Source organism: Chionomys nivalis, chromosome 22, assembly GCF_950005125.1.
Source record: "Chionomys nivalis chromosome 22, mChiNiv1.1, whole genome shotgun sequence".
Classification (NCBI taxonomy): domain Eukaryota; kingdom Metazoa; phylum Chordata; class Mammalia; order Rodentia; family Cricetidae; genus Chionomys; species Chionomys nivalis.
In genome coordinates this window covers 32554009-32574644 of record NC_080107.1, presented here as the reverse complement: position 1 = coordinate 32574644, position 20636 = coordinate 32554009, and positions in this window count along the sequence as shown.

Here is a 20636-nt window from a genome sequence, read left to right as displayed (position 1 = left end):
GTAATGCTGGAGAACTCACCTTGGTGGGGAGGATGAGCAGACCAACCCTGAGGCATCCCAGGTCTAGAACCAGGGTTATGGCTTGACTCACCCCAACATCCACCCCATCTATGAACTGTTGCAGCACATAAAATCACCAGCCCTGCAGATCCAAAGTTGCAGGATGTCCATGACACAGAGCAACAACAGGATATCCAAGAAGAGTCCCAGTAAGGACCCAGCATTGGTAGTGTAATAGAATCTAAAGACCTTGAGACAGACCAATGACTCTTTGCAATGTACACTTGCAAGTAAAGATGTATGGACAAACAGATTTACTGTGTGACTTGCAGTGCCATATAGCCTCCTTAACATGATTTTTAATCTTTCTCTTTTTCCTTTTTCCCCTTTTCACTTCAATTTTGTTTTATTATTATTATTATTATTATTTTTGGAGTGGGGAGAGGGGTAGAGGACAGATGCAAAGGGATGAGGAAATGGATGGCGTCAAGATACATAATGTAAAAGACACACAGAAAAAAAAGAAAGAAAAAAAAGTGAGTTTTATAAAACAAGTAACACATCTAAGGCATAGCCCCGAATGTGAATAAAAAAAACTGAATGTCTATTTGAAGATTCTGAATAACTCCCTATGTGCTCCAGAATCTGACAGGGAACCAACAGTCAGTTGTTATTAGGGTTCTGTACTTCACACACACACACACACACACACACACACACACACAGAGAGAGAGAGAGAGAGAGAGAGAGAGAGAGAGAGAGGGAGAGAGAGAGAGAGAGAGAGAGAGAGAGAGAGAGAGAGAGAGAGAGAGAGAAGTAATTTGGTATTTTAAATCCTAGATTTATACAATGGAAGTAAGTGGGACACTTTCAAGCACACATCAGACTTCACAGGTGCTGTCTCTTAACAGTTTTCTGTCAGTAAGTATTGTAGTGATTTTCCATATGTTGAGTGCATTTTACTCATTAAGGTTATTAAAACTGTCTATATTTTGTATGCATTTTAATTTTCAAGCATGTTTCTCCCTTTCTCAATACAGAACAGTTTTCCAGACACACTCTTTTGGTGAGGGAAGTCCTTCTGTATATGTGTTGCTTTTATTGGTTAATGAATAAAGAAGCTGATTTGACCTTAGATAGAGCAGAATAGAGTTATATGGTGAAGAAAACTAAACTGGATGCTGGGAGAAAGAAGGTAGAGCAAACGGGAGAAGACATGTAACCACCACTGGGGATAGATATGCTGGAACCTTGCCAGTAAGCAACAGCCACATGGTGATACACAGATTAATAGAAATGGGTTAACAAATGATACAAGAGCTAGCTAGCAATACACTTAAGTGATTGGCCAAGCATCAGTTTAAATAATATAGTTTCTGTGTGATTATTTTGTGGTCTGTGTAACTGGGAATAAACAGGCCGCCTCCCCTAAAAAATCTCTTTCTTTGATTATTGTCCTTTCATTATCTATTGATTGATAATGAAATAGAAGATAAAATATTATGAAGTAGAAAAAAAGTGCTATAATTTGCTGATAATGAATTTATATTCAATCAAATGTTATGGTTTGAATATAAAACATACTTTAAATGCTTGTGTGTTGAGGGCTTGGTCTCCCATTGGTGGGGTGATTTGGGGATTTGATGGAAATTCTAGAATTTGGGGCCTGTCTTCAGGAATAAGCCACTGGAGCTCGAATCTTGGGTATAGGGCCCCTTCCTACCACATATTTTGTATTCTGTCCCCAGTTATGTAAAGCATGCCCCCTATCATGTTTCCACCATCATCATGTTCTGCCTAAATCATAGGAAAAAAAAACAAAAACAAAAACAAAAGCTAAAACTAAACGACAAAAAACTCACCGCAGATTGAACTCTTTTTAGTCAAGAACCAAATATACCTTTCCTCTTTTAAGTTGTTCTCTTGGGTGTTTGTGTTACAGCTACACAAAAATAACCAGTAGGCCAAAGGTCACTCATTTGTCAGACTTTTGGAATTAATAAGTATGTGAAAGAGATATATTATCTGTATATTCTGCAGTGCTTTGTTCCGAGTAAGTCACTGAAACAGTGTGGGTGAATACTCTGGGCCTCACTCCTGCAGTGCCTGTATTCAGAAGTGTTTCTTCTTTGCAACGTTGGCAGTTCTTTCGAACAGATAGTTTTGTTAGTGTGGAATTTACTCTAGAAGCAGACATGCTCTCTTTCTTGTTGAGGGTTATCATTTATACTCTGTATAATAAATGCAAGTAATTTAACTTCTGTGTGTCTCATTTTTTTTCTGTAAATTGGGACTATTAATGATACCCACTTCAGAATGTCATGAATGTTGTTGAAAGCACTAGAACTGGCACAAGACACACCAAGACCAAGTTCTCAGTACAAATGAGAGACATTTGCCCCAGATGGATAAAGGCCAGGAAATAAGAGTCAAAGGATATAGACAAGGGAGAAGGCAGTGTGGGGGGGAACAAGGGAGAAGGGCAACGGATATTTTCCCCAGAGGGACAAAGGACTGCCTCTGAGTAGAGAGGAGAGAAGCATGACCCATAGGCAAAAGAAAGTTTATAAAGGGAAAATGAGAAACCTCATGTTCATGTTGTGATTAGTTGATTTGTTCTGGTTGGTCAGGTTAATTAGGGTAGCCTAAAGGGGATTTAAATATTTTAATAATTGGATCTTGGTGGTCAGCCTCAAGAGGTGCAAATGGCCAAATGAGGGAATAGACCTTGGTGGCTAGCTTTAGGAATGTAATCTAAAGTTTAGCAAGGGATTGGGGGAAGAGAAACACCTGCCAGAGTCACATTACATATGTGAACTAATTTGCCTATTTCTTGACCCACATTATTCTTGTGTTTTTTTCCAGCTTAGAATTCAGTATAATGTTTAGTAATATTTTATTAATTGAGATTTTTATTTAGGTGTATAAAATATGACAAAGTATGCAATTTGTCACATTAGATATATTGCTTGATAGTTTAGGGAAGAAATGAACATAAAGTTAAAGAGACTAAAGTCTCTTCTCATAATATATGGAAGTACATATTTAAATGTCTTAAATATCCTATAATATTATTTTGCCATATTGACGAATAAATTTCTCAAATGGTACTGTTGAAAATCAGTAATTTTGAAGTTTATATTTTAAATATAATCTATTATTTGCCAGGTACAATGTGCCTCTGGTGAAATAGTGGTATGACTGGTACAGGGGTTACCACTCTTAACAATTTTTTATTAGAATTCCACAGGCGAGAATGCATGTCTGGTATGGTAAATCTGGCCAAGAATTAGTGGTTGGGGACTCATAGTCCTGGGGGAAATTTGCTTGCTAAATAGCTGTGTATGTTGTTGAACTACCTACTAAGAATTTATTTCTATACCTATATTGCCTAAGTCTTGTTAGAGAAGCTTCTTTGAACAGTGGTCAGCATTTAACGCAAACACTCATGACTGGTCAAAATGTTGAAGGTGACAGTAACATGATTGACCTTAAATGGATTATCTATATCACTTTCCCAGTGCTCAAGAAACATGGAGAATGGGGCAGAAAGAATGTAAGAGCTAGAGAATAGAGAGATATGCAGAAAAAGAAGTCTTCTGGAAAAGACACACCTTTTACATCGGTGAACTCATCGTGGTTGTGGTTACCTGTACAAGACCTGACCAAGAACAGGTCAGTCAACATTTTGTCATGGCTGGGAAATGCATAGGTGAGGTCTCACACTTCTTGAGGGACTATGAATAGTTCATTGTGGAGGGTGACATGTCATTTTCATTGGTGTTGTAGCCAGTGATTAGACTCCTGTGTTCCAGTAAATAGCTTTTTACCTACACTCCTGTAAGCTACTCTACTTAAACTCATTTGGTCACATATAAAAAGAGATATGAAGATATGAGGGACATATATTGGGAGGAGGAAGGTTTCCAGTGTTAGAAGAAGATGGGAGAGACAAGAGAATGGGAGATGATGGTTGATATTCATTATAAACTTGTTAAAAACTAGTAAAAGTAAAATTAATTATTCAATTAAAAATATTCCAGCATAGCTATTTTGTCTACTGGGGTTGAATTTGTGAGCACACATCAATAGAACATATAAACACTCAATTCTAGTGTTCAGTAAATATATGAATTTGATATTGGCCACAGATATTAACTCCTGTTGGTGGGTATGTGGAAAGGGCAAGCCTCTTTGGCAAAGAGTCTGCTAGTTTCTCAAAGCAGTAAATATGGACTTGGCACATTCATTTGTATATATTATATATTTAAACATAGCTTTGTGAAACTTTCTGCATAAATTTTCACAGAAGTATTATTGATTATAGTCCCAAGGTGAAATCGATGCATGAACAATTGGCTGATGAATGGTTAAATAGAATATGATAATCCATATAGTGGAGTATTACTCAACAATGTAGATGTATGAACAGTGATACCTACCGCCATACAGAGAAGCCCTAAACAATTCTAAATATAAGGGATCACTAATGAGAGATCATATACTATATGATTTTATTTATATAAAATTTACAGAATATATGGATTAAAAGTAAATTAAAGCTTATGTAAGGCTAATTATAGGATTGGGTGGGGAGAAATGGGGAATATTTTTTATTAACATAGAGTTTCCATGTGTGGTGCAGGGAAATAGAGAAGATGGATTAGAACTAATGAAATCTAAGTATGTATGGAAATGCAGAAGGAAACCTGTCAGTATGTATAGAAATACATATACTGAAAATAAAAAAAATTGATTTTAATGTTGGTTGTAGTCTTCTTGAATATTTTAAATCATTGATTGGAACATTCTGAAGGGGAAGAATATACCAGAATTTTATATCTCAATAAAGCTGTCACATAAGATGACTTAGTCTTTAAGTCTACAAATATTTCAATCCATTTATTATATAAAACTATCACAAATATGTTCAGGTTTCAAGTTCAAAGTAGCTTTGATACATTTCAATATACATCATGAGTTATGTTGAAGGATGGCATTTCAGCATGTGTGTGAGTATGTATATACATATGGATTTTCAAACTGCATTGAAATGTTATTTAAAATTAAAATATATACACATGTGTACATGTGAGAATTCCAATTCCTATGTTGATGTGTGTGTATTCAATATAGAAAGACATAGTCCCAAAAGTTCTATGTAGTGGAAGGGGACTATTTGCCAACTTGTTGTAGGAATTAGCAAAAATAGTCTCTCTGTCTCTGCCTTGCTCCACTCCATACATGTATGTGAATACACAAATATTTGATAAGGTTTAACATGTCATAGAGCCATAGTGTCTATAGGTGCATATTTTGATCATATTGCATTGTTCCCACCATGCTTCTGGGGAATTTTAGAGTTTGACTTTACAGCATTTCAGTGTTCAAAGCTGCAGATTTAAGTTTGTTTATTTCTCTTCAAATAATTTTACAGTGCTGTTTGGAAATGCAAGGCCCGGAGAGGTGGCTCAGTGGTTAAGAGCACACACTGCTCTTTCAGAGGCTCCAACTTTGACTCTCAGACCCCAAGTTGGGCAGTACACAACTTCCCATAACACCAGTTCCAGGTTATTGGATGCCTCTTGCCTCCTTGGGCACATTCACTCATGTTCACATGTACTACTCCCATACACATACAAATAAAATCTAAGACAAATGAAAACTTGTTCCCTCTATACTCTTGATAATCTGATGAGAAAAAAAAAACGACTTTCTTTTTCAAATTAACTTGAAAAGTCTCCAATTTTTTTTTAAAAAAAATATTTTCTTGGCAAATTCACATATGCATTATGTTATCTCTATATTTTCTTTACTTATTTTAGCTCTAGTTGACTCTGGTTGTTAATTTTTTAAGCTGGTTGAAACCGGTTTGAAATCTCATGTCACTATGCTTCTTGCGGCTATGTGAAAATTGTCATTTATACCTTTTCCTATGTTACTCCTTCTGCACGGTCACCCTCCCCCTGCCTAGAAGTAATTGTTTAATTACTCACTTTTAATAAGGCACGCACATGTGTGTGTGCATGTGTGTGTGTGCCTGTCTTTGGCGGTTGGGGGTGACTTTCCCTTACCTTTAGGTAAAACACATAATTGTAAGAGTGAAATGGCAGCATATTCTTAAGAAATGAAATGTTACATCCAGGAAAGATTTTAAATAGCATTTAGCCAGAAATGCAGTGACAAGTTCTACACTGCCTAGTGGGAGGACAAAATGGGTGGGAAGTCAGGAGAAACGTACATTTTCAAAAATCATTCTTACCTGGACAAGTTAAAACTACACATAGTCTGTTTTTCAGGAAGAACACTATCCTCAGCTCAGAACTTTTCCAGAATATGTTAGAGAAACCTGACCTCTATTGTAGATTTGGTATTGGGTGAAATGTCATTACCATAAAGAAAAATTCCCTCTGTGTAACAACAGATGACACTCAAGACCAGTGCAGTTAGGATCAAGAATAGTAGGGGAGTAGAAGTGAAATAGCTTCACCGATAGAGGTGCTTGTTTACAGCCCTGATATTTTGAGTTTTATCTATGGGTATTAAAAGGTGGCACAAGAAATGATTTCCAATAGTTTGACACAGTTCTGACTATACAGACAGATGCACACACACACACACACACACATTAAAAAAATAATTGGAGTTATGGTGTTACCCTACACAGAAGATAATGCTCCTCCTAGAAACCATAAATTTCAACTAAGAAGCCCAGTGCCAAGTGTGGGATGCCTCCCTTGAAGCTACTAGATCCGGGGTGTCCTGAAGATCCCATACATAACTAGAACTTGGTGGTAAGTTCCTGCTATTGAAGATTGCCCACACTTTGGCTACAGGACATTGAGAAAAAGGTGGTACTTACTTGGAAACTTCCTCTCTTCATAGTACTGGAAGGTGCTATGTAGACTGTGAAAGGAAAAGTCATCAGTATGTTACCCAGCTGTGAACCCTGCGAGCTACAATAATGTCTGCAGTGACAAAATATGCCGTAAATGCACTAGTGGCACAAATATTAGTAGAATAGAGTAACCAACTGCTTCCTGATAGGTATTAAGGCCTGTTCCATGCAAGGAAAAGCATGCCTGTACTTGCACATCTTACCAAGAATCCATAGTTGGGAGTTCATAGTTCATAGGGCTGAACCCACTATTGCTATTCTGCTAAATGGACATAGTATAAAAAGCTGCTCTAAATACGTAACTCTATACCTGTAATTAGTGCTTCCCTCAGACCTTTCCAGAAAAGTTTCTTTGTGTAACAGACAATGGTTGATGCAGAAACTCACAACTGATCAATATGCAGAAAGTAAGTGCCAGTGAACTGTTCAGCCACAAATAGGACATCAATGTCACTCTCCCCAAAACTCAAGGACTATTGTGGAAGAAGAGCCAGGAATATTGTAAAGAGATTGAAGAGAGCCAGAGTGAAGTAGCATCTTCTTGGTATGGCAGGACCACTCATCCATGAACTCAATGTAACTGTGGTTATCTGCATAAGACCAGTACAAGGACAATCCAGTCAATATTCTAGTAGAGACGGGGATGAACTCTGGAGACTCTACCCCCAGCTAAAGAGGTATTGAAAGTTGATCGTTTCTGGAGGAAGGAGAATCAATTTTTTTAAAGGTGTGGCCCCTGCAAGCTTGATCACTCTCCAGTGAATGGCCCCACACAGATGTCTATATGGGCAGCCAAAATTGGACTGAAGCTTTTTTTAAAGTGACAAAACTTTAGGAGGTGGGTGTGAATTTTAGGGAAGATAGGATGAAGAATTGAGATACACACATTGTATGGCATTCTTGGAGACATAATAAAACACAATAATAAAAGTCACCCTAAATAAATAGTGGATGCAGCAGAACTGGTGTCACGTTACAGTGACTAAAGATGTCTTGTCAGTAAGATAACACTTTTAAAGCTGTCGTTCCTGGATTAGAGTGAGTTCAAGACTCACCTGAGAAACTTGGTGAAGGCCTGACTCAAAATACCAAGTAAAAACAGTACTCAGCAGTAGAACACTTGGCTGTCAAATGCTAAGCCCTACATTAAAGGTCCTGTAATCAAACCCCAGATATATTTAGGTCTATATATCTGTATGTATCTTCCTTATTGTCTGGTTAATAGGAGGGAGATCATGAAGGGTCTTCAGCAGCTGAACACCTGGAAGGAGGGATACAAAGTCTGGGGTAGGAAAGATTATGCTGTCACATTTTTCTGGTTAGGATTAGGACCCAAAGAATAGCATACATCATTATGCAGTTGTGTCAATCATATCTATCTACTGCCATTCTGTTTTTATAAAGAATTGAAACTTGTGAGTCAACAACTGCCTTTAATTGACATGTTTCTGGTCTTCAGAGTGGCGAATCTAGAAAGCATGGACAGCTATCTGTGCTACATCATCTGGTCAGACCATCTCTTGTCTACATTTGTGTTCAGTGAGCTCCTCCTCATGTACTAAGGCTCGAGTGGAGACTTACTGCTTCTATGAAATTTGCTCAACATTCCAGCTGCATTAACTTCCTCTCCATTAGAAATCCTTAATGTTTTGTACCAAATTCTTTTACAGCAGTCAATACCGTTTTGTAATACTGGTTTGGACCTGAGATTTGCTAGGTAATGGAAGACCTCCGTAGCACAATATTTGTCATGTTGTATAACTATGAAACCAATAAATTTTATGTGTGAGTTCTCTAGTTTGAGCTTGTGATATGATGTAGTTGTTGTCCATATTTGTCTAATCCTTTTAATTCCAACTAACATCTGTTATTATATCTTATAAACACTTATAACTGACTAGGAAGCATCAAATGTAATGGTTGGTATTTGTCGTCAACTTGACCAGATTAGGAGATATTTAGGGATGGTGAAACACCTCTTATTATGCACTTCCAGAGAGGATTGATATATGGAACTCTGCCTTTAGGAGAAATACCATTCCTGGATGTAGGTAGCTCTGTGAAATGGGTTGGTGTTTGTTAAAGAGAAGGAAGGTAAAGGAGTAAGTACAACTCCAGCTCCTCTCTCTTGGAGTATGTGTAGGCTACTGCCACTGTTTGTAGACATTGCATCAGACTGTAGCTTCCTCAGCCTTTTGATGTGGACTTATCACCTGTGATTTTCCAGGAAGCATGCAGGATTTTAATCCCTTGACTGGGACTGTTGAGGCATTGGGCAACTGCTATGTTCTCTGCCTCTACTTACAGATAGCTATTGATAGCTACTGTTGAACTACCCAACTCCTATCACGCAAGCCAATCAATCACTTTTGTATACTTATGTCCTCTTGATCTTGTTCCTCTGAAGAACCAGTGCTAACCCAACCACTAAAAGCCTAATGACTCATCCAGTAACAGTTCTTGATATCTTTAACTTCCCTGTACTTTTGGTATGAGTCATTCCAAAGGAAATAACAGGACTATTAGTAATATCCGTTGACTGTCACATTGCATAAAGTTGTAAGTTTTACTTAGATTCAGAGGAGGTATAAGAAACACCTGAAGACAGGGATAAGGGAGAGCAAGCCAGTGAGTGATCCTGGCTCTCATGGGGAAGGCTGGATTGGAGACTGCCAGAGAAGAAAGCCAAAAACCGCATGAAGAATCACAGTTGACACCTAGTGCGAGAAGAGATCTTGGACTGCATAGTGGCATCTAGTGTTTCACCTCTTGGGGTCTCATTATTCACTGTTATAACTAAACAACTGTGATCATTCGCCACTTGGCTATCAGACATTTTGTCATGTGTCTGCTCAATGCAGTTTGAGTACCTGCTGTGTCCCAGGACCCTGTTCCATGCTATTGTAAAAGTTTTGTGGGGGTCATCTAGGAGAGGTGGCTGTGGAGAGGCAGACGTGGTGGGGCAAACATATTTCAGCACCACAGTGGCTGCTATGTGATCTCCTTCATCACAGCACCGTTCACTATTCCTGGGTAGACAAGTATTTGCAGGTCAGAAGGGGGATTAAATGCTGAATTTTGTAAATGGAATCGGGGTTTATAAAGTTCATAAAACTCCAAAAGATAACCAAACCTTGTTTCCCTAAAAAGTAAAGTTAGTGAGTCTTCTTTGTTTTATTGTAATGGCCTGCTCTGGAGATAGAGAAATGACCAGGGATTTGTCTGTCTCCTGGAAGCTCACGCATCATGGTGGTGGATGTGGGAGGAAATTATGGCCTCTGTTTCTTAGGCAGGCCTAGTCATCCTAAGCAATTTGATTGGCAAAGGGGTGTAAAGTGTTAAAAATCTCATTGCTTAATTTATTAGCATGGATTACTAAAATGGAGAAATAATTGTTTTTCTGAAGTTTGAGATTTAAAAAAGTAAGGTAAGGGCCAAGAGTATGTATTTCTATCACTGTCCTGTTCCTTAGTTCCCCAGTCTCCTCTTGCATCAGCAGCTCTGTATGGATAGCAGCTTTGTTGTGCAAGATGCTTCTTCAACACCTTTAATTCTTAACTTGAGAACATGAATACCAGAGCACAGCAATCCATTTACATGAAAAAGCCACTGGATTTTGTTCAGAGCCACACTGTGACAGCTTTTGAAAGTTCAGGAGCCATTGTGCTTAAATAATTAATTAATGAATATGAGTATGACTGGGGAGTATAAAGGTCCAGATATAGGAATGGGTACTCTCTCATCCCCAGAGACAGATCAAACAGGATGGAGTGCAAGGTGGCACAGAATCAGCTAAAAGGCCACTGCAGTCTCTTGGTGAGGATGAAATACTATACTTTTATGTTTTGTGAGTCTATGTACTCTGGATTTTCCCAGATATTTAGTTTGATATGGATTATGTAGTCCTGCATCATTTTGGCTTTGTCTACTAATTGCTACCTCTGAAGTACTTTTCCTATCCTTTATAATTATTCCTAAATTGGAGATTGAATGTCATGACACAAGCTTTCATTTATCTTATGCATAGGCTCATCACGTGTTCAATCTAAACAGAGGCTAATTTCTCACAATTATGTAGCTAGTCAACCAATCATCAAATATTTATTGATTGCCTAAAGGAGAGGTCAACAAACTTGGCCCATTGCCCAAGGCTGACCTGCTGACTTTTACATGGTCTGCAAACCACAAGAATGATTTTTATATTTTAAAGTGGTTGAAAATATGGAGCGGAATATTATTCTGTGACAAACACAATTATTTGAAATAGAGATGTGTGTAAATGTGCTAAATTCAGCCATATTGAAATTTGCCACACCCAGTTTTTATATCATATCTGAGACTGTTTCCGAGCTGTAAAAGTAGATGTTATTAGTTGTCACAGCAATTGTGTATCTTTCAGAAGTCTAAATATTGACTACCTGCACTTTATAGATAAAAAAAAAAGGCATACTCTGGACTTGGGTGTGGAAGAAATGCCTTCTTGTATCTGGGGATGGAGGGAACACTGGCCGATGGCCTGCCATACAAAGGCTCCCAGGTCTGTGCTAGGAAGCTAAGGATCTCAAGGTGCTAGCAGTAAACAGGGCTGGAGCGATGGCTCGGTCATTAGCAGCACACATTGCTCTCATTGAGGCCCAGAGTTTGATTCTAATACCCACATTGGGGAATTCAAAATCACCTGTACCTCCAGTTTAAAGTGATCTCATGCCCTTTCCTGGCATCTGTGGATGCTGCACTCAGGTGCAACGCCCATACTCACATACACACATTTACACATAATTAAAATAATTTCAAAAAGTTATAAAAAGGAAAACAAAGGAGAGAAACAACTCAAACTAAAATAATATAGCACACACTTGGGAACTATAGATATCTCTGAAGAAAGCACAGCATAATTATGGTTTCTCAGAAAAAAAAAGGTATTTTAACTTTTCCTTTAGTATTTTTGCTCCTGTCTTATAAGGGTTTATTTTATTTTATTTTTGAAAACCAATATGTGAATTAGTAAGTGGAAAGGTGGAAACTATGCATAAACCAATAGAAGCCTTTGTTTTTTACAGAGGTGTTTACAAAACCTTTAATAATAACATTCATGGAAAATGGCAGCAATGGGCAGATTGTTTGGAACAGCCTCTCTCTATGTTTCATTTGGGAGGAAATAGGATCGAACTAATAATTTTAACAAGTGATAGGGCTCTCAGCTCAGTCACAACAATGCTAGTGTGTTAATATTAATTTGTATAGCCAATATGAACATGCTTTTAAAACATTCCTGGTCATTATTATCATGCTTTAATTTCCTAGCAGAGAAGTGGGGTGAAAGTGACTGAGTCACAGAGACCTGGACTTTATATCCTGCATGCTCATTACTTGTGTGTCCACGGTGAATGACTCATTCCAAATACTCCCTTCTTCTCTAAAGAGGAAAGAATAAATGATCTCTGTTTTATGAGACTTTAGGGATGTGAGCTTTCAAGGCTATAGTCACACTTAGTGTCTATCAGTCATTGATATTAACAAAATTGTCATTAAGGGGGACAAAGATGTAATATTACATATATTATACATTACATATTGTCTGTCATTACATACCATAATTCCCACTTAGCCCCCAATAAGAACTTCATAAAGCCCACTAAATCTGACTGATATAAAAATCATCTCTAGGTGCTTAAGAATGTAATCCTTCCACTGCTGTTGTCCTCTATGGGTAAGCAGCCTTGATAGTAGCAATGCACATCTGCTTGAGAAATAACAACAGACCCTACCCCACCCCCAGATATGGCAACCACAAAAACACCTTAGTGATTATAGAATTTTAACATTTCTTAAGAAACATAAAACTGCTGTCCTCAAAAGAAAACCTCTTTATGGTACAAAATCTAAGCAGAATAAATGAAGGTATCCTTCTTAAGTTAACATCTTAAGAAATATAGAGATGTATGGTTCATGTTAGAATTTCTATAAGGCAAGCTGTCCGTTGTGTATTCTATATTGTCTTTTAATGAAACCCAGAATCAGCTTCTCGGTGTCTTACATTACATAGCTTCCTTTCAGTCAGGATTACAATTGCTTTTTACTTTTCTCACAAGTGTTCTTTCGACTTCATCGGAGAATACCCTCTCATTCTACTTTAGACACAAGCCCTCATGTTTCCTAGGCTGAAGCCGAGAACAATCTTATTGAGAAGAGAGAAACATTTAGAATAATAGGAGTTGTTACATGCACAGTAACAAATGAAATACATCTTTGGTAAATAACTCCCACCAGAAATCTTAGATTCCAGGCATCTATGCATATACCTTCATATAACAACTTTTGCGTTCGTAAAACATTCATTGAAGGCAGCTCTGCAGTTTTATAGAAAAACAACGTGCCAGGGATGCGAGAATCTTGCCAGTTCTGTGAAAAATGGCACCAATTAAAGCTTAAATTGCTTGTTTTCTCATAAGGTACATATTTTCATAACTTTGAAATCAAATAATTGCTGCTTTTATATTAAATACAATAAAACAAAAAGGATGCTAGTTTAGAGGAACTGCTACAAGCATTTTAATATAATTTTCCCACCATTTAAAGTCACAAAATATGGAAAACAAGTCAAGTATGCAAAGTTCCAAGGAGATAGAGAAACTCCTTCAGATTATTGCATCATTTGTCTTTTGTGTCAGGAAATATGTGTATGATTTCATTGTTTGATTAAATGCCAAAAAAGGCACATTGCTCTTATCTAACTGATTACAGATTTTATTCATATGAAAAAGTATGTTAATGCTTTACCATTAGGAGATTCTTTTTCTTCTTTTCATTTTCAAACAACAACAAACCCAAAACACAAAAATACTTTTAACTTCACAGGCTTTATGTCTTTGACCTTGCTTTAACTACACATGGAATTTAAATTTCCCACAATGCAGCCCAGTCCCTAATGATTCCGTATTATAAAGTGAGCACAAATATGTATCTGACTGGCTAGAGTGAGCGTGTATATATGTGTATGTGTAATATGTAAGATATACAAATTTTAAAAAATGTCAGAGCATGAGAGAAAATTGTTTATCATGTCGAGTCACCTAAAAGCAAAAGACTTTTGTTATGTTTCTCAAGGACAGTTCTAATCAGAGAGGAAAATAGAATTTAAAACCAGAATCATCAGTGTTACAAGATGGTATATGACATTTTAATAATATGTAGTTATTGTATGATAATTATTGGGTATGTATTTCTATACATTAAACTTATATTAAGCAGATGATAAAAAGAATTCTTGTTTTCATAGACAGTATAAAATAATAATTATCAAGCTTGTGATATTTCTTAAATCAAAAAAACAAACAACAACAACAAAACCACTGCCCTACTGGTGCTTTTGTTTATTTCTAGAGGTGTTTGAGTGACAGCTCTGGTTTCAGAGAGAGATACCATGTGCTTTTCATGGTATAAACTAGCTGTCTGCATTAATAATAAGCTTGTGCAGAAGCCAATCTGAGGCTACATCGAGGGATTTCAAGGTCATTTGCCAATGGCCTGGCCTCCATTAACTTCTTCAGTGAAAGTCCCTATGATCCTTATTTTGGCCTTGAGTGTGGGTTATCAAAATCACCCCTCTTAATATTTCCACATAAATAGCTTGTTTCCTTAAATAGTCATTATGTTCAGTGGGGACAGTTTCTGAAAGCTTTTCAGTTCAATAGAAAAATGCATTTGAAAAAGTCTTGTCATTTCTAAATATATCTATATTTGGAAAAAGAAGAATTTAAGAATGCTTTGAGTATTTAATTAGAAGACATTAAAGGCAGCTAAATATTCTCCTTGTCATGAGTAGCATGAAATGATATAAAGCAGTAGATTTGGGACTGTTACATTGCTAAAAGAATGTGCAGTATGGCATTATTCTATGACCATATACATTAGATCATTTTTATAAATGTTTTTCAACTGTTTAATTAATTAACTAAATTTTTTCATGTCTGTCCCCAGAATATTTCTTTCTTTACATTCTCTGTTGAAAATCCCTCACCCAAAAACATGTTGTTATTTAAATTAAAATTTATAAACAAAGCAGTAGTTTAGCATAAAGGGATTGGATGAGGTGTGTAAGAAAGACAGACTAAAGAGAACTAGGTCTTATTTATTGTGTTATTTAAACCTGAGTTACATTACACCATCTTATATTTAAGAGGCAGCCCGCTAATGCAAGCAAGGGTGTCTCCTGCAACGAGACAGAGATTAATGCCATGTGTACCGATGATGCTCCACCACAATTCAGAGTTCTGTGGCGCCATGACGCCCCTGTTTTATATGGTGGTTTGCCAAGAGAAAATTACTTAAACCAATTGTGAATGCATTCCTTTTTTTTTTTACTTTTTATACAACCGCATTTATGTAAGTAAATAGTATAATGAATATTTTTGAAATAATCCATCATTTTGAATTCACCTAGTTTGTATAAAATGCAACACATTATTTTTTTTTCCTCTTGCAAGACTTTCACATGGGAATGTTCAATCTCCCCCCTCCCCGCGCCCCGTATGAAAAAGATTTCTCATAGACAACCAACCACAACTGGAATAGATTCTTTTAAACATATTGTAATGTGAGAATTTTTTTCAGCTGGAGGGTGTTTTATTCTTTAAATTGGAAGCCGTTGTTCCTCAGAACCAGGATGACATCGTGATGCATGGTGTGCTAGCCACTCACATGCAGAAACTGATATGCTTCAAATACAGATCGAATATTGGAATGCCATCCGGCGTTTGAAACTCCTTCAGTATTGGAGGTCTGCAGACTGGATAACTGGAATTACCTGTTGCACATTCATATGGAGCTAAAAATGTAGAGGGCTGAATTCGTAGCCATTTTCTAGATTCAGCTCTACTTTTGGTTGTAAGATGGAAAATTTAGAAATAACTTTCACGCAGTAATGTATATATCAGAACACCATTACTTCTCACAGGCCACAATTCGCCCAGTTTATTCAGGGGCAGTACAGAAGACAGTGAGTGTTGAAACAGAATATTAGTTTGTTTCTCCTCAGAGAGCAACTCTCCTACTCCCTCACCTCACACCAAACAATATAAAACAAAACAAAAATCGCAGAGCTAAGACCATGTATAGGAGGCTTTGGTGAACAAATTTTCTGGATTTGTACATTACATTTTTCGAAAGAGAGCTTCAGTTTTATCGTTCATGGCGTGAAAACACAAATGCACTAAGTAAGCATTTAACTATTGTAATTTTTTTTAAAATAACATGTTAAAAAAATTCAAGGAAAATTTAATTTGTGATGAATATTTCTGACTTGAGCAACACTTTGTATCCCTTTTCTTTGTCCTTCAGGAATCTGCTTTAGCCATTTAGTATCCAGTTTTATTTTGGAAAATGAATGATAGCATCTGTTTTATAAGATGCTTTGTTTGCATAGAAGACACTTCACAAGGATGTTAGCACATGCTAGACCCTCCTGAACCTGATCCCTTCCCTCATTTGCTTCCTGTCCCTTGCCTCTTATGCCACCCAGATGGGCAAGTGATGAATAAGTGAAGTTTTACTGATATCCTGAGCCAAAGAGATCATTTATAGGGAAGCAGGCAAATTACCTGATATTTGAGACCTAGCATTTAAATGTTAATTAATAACTAACAAAACAAAACAAAATCTTTAAAAGGTCTCACCTATGTTGGTGAGTCTAGGTCCTCGAGACCCAGTGGTGCATACAGAGACAGAGCTCAGCGTGTTTACTCTTGCATGTCTTTTTGTTTAACCAATTTCCTCTTCAATGATTATTGATTTATTTTAAAAACTTTTCATCTTGATCATGTAGGACTGGTAATATGACAACAGTAGCTTCATTTTAAAGCCAACACTGTTACAAATATTTTTGATCATCCGACATGCTTAATTTTCAACGCGAGGAATTCTTAGCACATCATTATACATCACGAACCTTCGTCTTCCAGGAGTTTACAGGTTAGTTGATTCTACGCCAAAGGAGCCTAAGATCCTAAGTGATATGGAACAATGGTGATGGACAAGGTTGCGCGGGTCTGTTATTTACTTCACAGCTTCAAGCATGAGTTTCATCTCTGCACCAGTTTTATGTAAAGAAATGACATAGTTTATACATTGGCAAAACCTTTGGGGGGGTCCTAATTAACTATATCTGCATAGAGATAAAAATCTGTACCTTAGTGAAAACATCATGTATGCCTCTGCTAACAATAAATATAAGTCAAGAACGAAGTTAAGCATCTAACCTGTACTCTGGAGATTTAGCCATATAGAATCTTTATCTTTAGTTAATAATAAAACTTAGTGCCTCATGCTGTAGGTATAGCTTTATGTTCTGGCGGCTGGGCAACAGCCTTTATCACATGCTGAACTTACTTTGTATTCATTTAGATATCTCCTGTTTCCTAACAATGTAGGTTGTATATTAGTTAAGTGAGAGAGGAAGAGAGGAGAGGAGGGAGGGGAGACTGTGGTCAGTATGTAAAATAAATAAAATAAATGTTAGTTAAATAAAATAAAATAGTTAAGTGAAACAGAACGAGGCGACTCAAAGGCAGCAGTATTCTGGATTGAAGATAAAGCAGCAGCGGGACCGTGGCAAGGCTGCCTGATTCCAGTCCCGCCAGAGTCACTAATTGCACGTATATTATGTATCTCATCATCATTGTCCTGTGAAATGGGGTTTTATTGGTCAAGCAATAATACTGTGACCATGCAGGATTGCCTTTGAACTTTGAGAGCAATCATGCCGATAAGCTGGTCTCAGCTGTTGCCAGTCCAGGCTTCCTAAATGCAGCATGGTTTATTGGGTGTGAGACTTTCATGTGAGCTCACAACACATGATCAGTCCCTCTGTCTTTCACTAGCGGTAAACATCTCATGGCAGTGAGAAGTGGCTGGACCCCCTGAGCATGAATCACAGCTCTTAGCTCTAGAGAGCTGTGTGTTTGTTCCCATTGTTTGTCTTCAGCTTTCAGCGGCCTGGTGTTCCTGCAACATTTGCTTAAGGAGAAGGTATGCACAGTTGATTTAGGACAAGGCTTTCTCTATAACCGAAATCTGCATATAAAAGCATGTTTGCTTTCAAAGTCTTTGAAACATTAACATTTTATTCCCTGCGATATACAATTCAGCAGCTTGGAATAAGTGGCTGTTTGGAGAATGTCCTTAGGAGTTTCAGGATTGGGCCATGTGCTCTGTAAACATGAAGTTCCCAAGATATGCAAGGTCATGGATTTGATCTATGACCCTGATGTCATGATAATTTTGGCAACTTTTCCATGCCCATTCCTTGGATCATTCCCTCTGCTCATGTATAACCACTTCAGAGCTGGCTCATCAGCTGTGCACCGCCCTGCCTCTTTGCTGTGAAAGTAAACACTGCATCAAATAGAAGCAGTTTCAAACTAGGGTTCCCTTGGCCAGAGTTAAAGTAAAAGCTTTACCAGTACGTAATTAAGGCAGAGGCAACTATAAACATGCTCAAAATCCTTAAAATGCTCACTCTTATCACAGTGTCTGTATCCCTTGCTGGAGCCAAAGTCATCTTGGTTCTGTATTCTAGGAGAAAGGAGAAAGACCCAGTCCCCCCTACGCAGACTTTGGAATCTTTGAAATAATATCCACATCATCCTGGTTTTTCTTTCATTTAATATTAAGTGTTGCATTATTATCCTTACATTCCCATTGATGTGTTATTTTTTACATAAGAACTAGAAACAGACTGAATGAATCATAATTGAGACTATTTTTCGTGATGTCCAGTTTCCTACTTGAGAATGGTGTTCTACACTAGTAACATAATTTATCACTCCATCTCCTTACTCAGGGTGTATAATTAGGGAACCTGAAGTACCTAGGAAAGAAGTCATTCTGACACAATTTTCGCTTCTACTTTCAAAATGTTTATAGAGATAATTGAAGTCAAATTGTATCCAAGGCAGCATGTAGTCAGTATTAAAATGCTATGTTTTTTTTTCTGATGATAATCTTAAACCCAATGTGTTTCATATGCTAAGTAAGTGTCCTGCTCCTAAGATGCATCCTCAGCCTGTTATGAGTAATTTTAAAAGTGTTTGTACATCAGAGAAGTATAGGAAAACAGACATTTTGGGATAGCGAGAGTGCAGAGAACATGAGTCATCTTCTCCAATTCCAGTATGGTCATTTCCATAGTGTGTCCTGTACCTGCCTGGCAAACAACTCTGAAAAGGATACCACCGAGGAAGTGGAGACAATGGAGACATCAAACTAAAAGGGATGGGGTAGAGTGTCTCTGTGGTGAAGTTCAAGATCAGCAAACACAGTTTACTCAGCAGAATGATGAAAGCTGACTGTAAGAGGCAGGGCTTCTAAACAGAACATCACACTCAGGTTTGATGAACAATTCCACTCAGTTGTGGATGGAGCATGAAGATACAAGGGTGTCCATCAAGAGATGAGTAATAGCTTCCCAAAGGACCATGCCCACCTATTACCATCATTATGACATTTATTATTGAATCAAGAATTTTCAGCCATTCCAATGAGAAAAGTCATCAGAACCCCGACTATGAGAGAATACTTTCCTTCTTTTTTTCTAAAGGACTTTGAAAGCAACTTCAAGCCATATCATCAGGGTTGAGGTACTCATTTAACTTGGCCAACCAGATTGTTTGGCTTAGGCAAAATGAGTTGTGAGGTTTCCCCCACACCAAAAACCTGGGGTTGGATGATGGCCCTTACCCTGGGCTGAGGCTCTAATGATCAGGACTTTAGTACACACACACACACACACACACACACACACACACACACACACACACACACACCTACTCACTCAGTCAGTCTATATAATGTTACTTACATGTGTGTTTTCAAGATTGCCAATTTGGTACTGGATAACCAATGGATGTCATCTTCCCTGGGGAAGACTATATATCTCCTGTTTTCAGAATTTCTTGGTTGCCTGTAGTTCTCTGTGTGAGGCTAAGTGTTATTCTTTTTTAAAGATATGGTTGTGGGGGACTGGTCCCATGAGGGGCAGTGGTCCTCAGAGGAACAGCGGTTCCACAAGGGGCAGCCATGGGCCACCCAAGGCCTCAAAAGAGGAGAAGGGGAGCAGAAGAGAGGCAGAGAGAAAGAGGGAGGGGGAGAAAGAAGAGAGGAGAGGGAGAGAGACAGTGGTTACCTTTTCAGAAGAGGAAGAAGGACAGGGAGAAGGAGCTCAGGCTGGAGGAGGCAGGAGATCTGTTTGCCTCAGCAGAAGGGGGGTTTGGGAGTGGGTAGCTTGTCTCTTAAAAGGACAGGGTACTCAGGTGACAGACCAGGCCAGCAGATCATAACATTCTCATCTCTTTCTTATAATAAAAAGGTGGGAAATTAGGCACAAAAGGTTAAAGGAATTGGAACAACAGAGTCTCAAAACAGCTTCCTGCTTATTTGTGGGTGTTGTGTGTGTTTGCGGGGGCTGAGAAAGCTGGGTGCTGGTCACATCCTGGGGTAGCTCGTCACTTTACTTCTTTGTCCAGGGTTTGTGGTATGGAACTTTCCAGTGTCTTGGACCTGGCAACTGTTGGCAGAACAGAGTACAAAGTTAAGTTTAGAAAGAAAAAAATTTTAGCACCAGGGAATTGAGAGGGTGTATCTGACCTGTTTAAGGTGGATTCTTCAAATTGGCTCCCTGGAACTCATAAGAATTTTTTAGTTTGTGAAAACTTGAGTTTTAAACAGCAGCATATTTATACCA